Below are 2,376 nucleotides of genomic sequence, written 5' to 3' on the forward strand. Positions count from 1 at the left end.
GGGAAGTAACATGGACCAGAGAGTGGCTTAGGTTGAAAGAAACGTGCAGCACTCTCTTGGAGGTAAATGTTATCCCTTGATGGCCGTTCAAAACAAGTGAGCATATGCAATGTTCATGTTAGTCTAAGGGAGACACTACATGGCTAGTACATGAGTGGGCTTGTGATCAGATGGATCAGCTTGGACTCAGTGTAAGTCAAGGTAGGATTCCTTAAGATTGAGTGAATGAAATGGATCAATTCCAAGAGGAATTGGAAACACGATGTTAAGTATCTTAGTATGATGAGGATTGAGGTATACTATAAACACTTTTGTGAATGGTATGGGACGTTCACAGATGTGTGATGCTTTGGAGAATGGTATGGGACATTTTCCAAATGTGTGATCAAACCGAAATCCTACTCATCTAAGTACTTAATGATCGGTGGTGTGGAAACACATTATTTGATACTGGAGCTACACATAGTGCTGTGAGTCCAGGAATGGTTGGAAAAGGTTTGTTCCAGTATGGAACATGGGATGGTCCTGAACGAGTGAGTGCGGCCGGAGGGCAAGTTATGAACTCACTCGGTCTGGTTAAGGACATCCCTGTGGTGATCTTGGATAGGCCGATGCCTATAGATCTGATTGTTGTCCCCCTCAAGCATCATGAAGTGATCTTGGGCATGGACTGGTTGGGAAAGTATCGGGCAACTCTAGATTGTCACCGGGGAAAGGTGCAACTTGAGAACGAGTTTGGACCCCGATTAAGTACCAAGGAATCAAGCCAACCTCTTGTAGTTGGTGGTTTCAGCAGTCCAAGTAGAACGGATGCTTGGAAATGGTTGTGAGGCCTTTTTGGCTACCATTTACACCGATGAGGTTGTAGGGGCCTGTGACCCAGAGGGTATACCGTTGGTTCGGGAATTTCAGGATGTGTTTGGGGCACTACAGGGCATTCCCCCTGATAGGGCTGACCCATTCATCATTGAATTGGAACCTGGAACGGCCCCATTATCTAAAAGTCCATATAGAATGGCACCAGCTCAGATGGCAGAGCTGAAGAAGCAACTTGAGGAGTTGCTTGAGAAGGGGTTCATACACCCTAGTGTATCACCTTGGGGAGCACCAGTCCTATTTGTTAAGAAAAAAGGATGGTAGCTTTAGGTTGTGCATTGATTATAGGGGTTTGAACAGGGTGACTGGGAAGAACAAGTACCCTTTACCCAGGATTGATGAATTGCTGGAATCATAAACCTTATTGTCCAGGAAGGACTTAAGGGAACAGAACAATCTGTTAGGACTCATGGTAGAGTGAGCAGCCTAAAGATTGGAACATGTTCACTAGGACTTGGCTGGTGCATCGAGTGGCTTGGAGATTGGTTGAATCTACTAAGACTTGAGTACTCAGTATGTTCCTAGGTACTGAATTTGATCTAGTCATGGAACTAAAGTGTTCTACATGGACTTGGTGTCTACTAGGAACGCAACCTGGAGAGTTGGGTCAGTGACACAAGTCATGTCTTTGTATGGGTGCTTGATGGACCACTTGATAAGATTTTGGGTTAAATATCTATCAAGTGGGGGAGACTTGTTGTGTATATGATGACCAAGACGTGGTCAGTGAGAAGGAACAAGGTGGGAGATGCAACGAATTGGTTAGAAAGAACCAATCGAGCATGCTCCATGTTCCGGGTACAAAGGAGTTCGGATGGAACCTTTGTCATGAGACAAGAGGTTAACACCACTGGATTCGAGGACGAATCCTTCGTAAGTGGGGGAGACTTGTCATGTCCCCGATCCTGGATAGGATCGTCCGGACGGACTGCGGTGCAAGGAAACGCACCAGTCAGGTCACATGACCTAAGGACAAGCGTGTCATGGTCCTGAATGAAGGTTAAGGGCATCAGTCAGCTGAGACTTAACCAGGATACGATGGAAACAAGGGTAAAGGAGCTGGGTGAGTGTTTAGGCAGCTGGACGAGTGTTGGTTTGAGTTCAATCAGCTCGGTTCAGCTGGTATTCAGTTCACCATGATCTGTTCAGCTCACAGGAGCTGGGGGGCTAGCTCAATCAGCTGGGAACAGCTGGAGGTCAGCTCAATCCAGTGAACGGTGCGTTCTGGTTCGGATCAGTGTGGGCGAGTCCGGGACGGTTACTGGGCGAGCCGATGGTCCGGGTGCAGGACGGTTCGACCAAATGGGTCTTAGGCTTTGGACAGGGAGCGGGCAAGCTCCCAGAGTGTGAGCTGAGGCTCAGTGATCGATTTGCCAAAGGAAGAAAAGGGGAGAAACCGCCAAGGGGCGGTTATGGGGCGGTTATGGGACGGTTTTGGGAAGAAGGGATGGGATTTTGGTAACTGCTCGCCCAGGCGGTTGGGGACAGTTTAAATCGTCC

Source organism: Brassica napus, unplaced genomic scaffold (assembly GCF_020379485.1).
Source record: "Brassica napus cultivar Da-Ae unplaced genomic scaffold, Da-Ae ScsIHWf_2128;HRSCAF=2780, whole genome shotgun sequence".
NCBI classification, from domain to species: Eukaryota; Viridiplantae; Streptophyta; class Magnoliopsida; order Brassicales; family Brassicaceae; genus Brassica; species Brassica napus.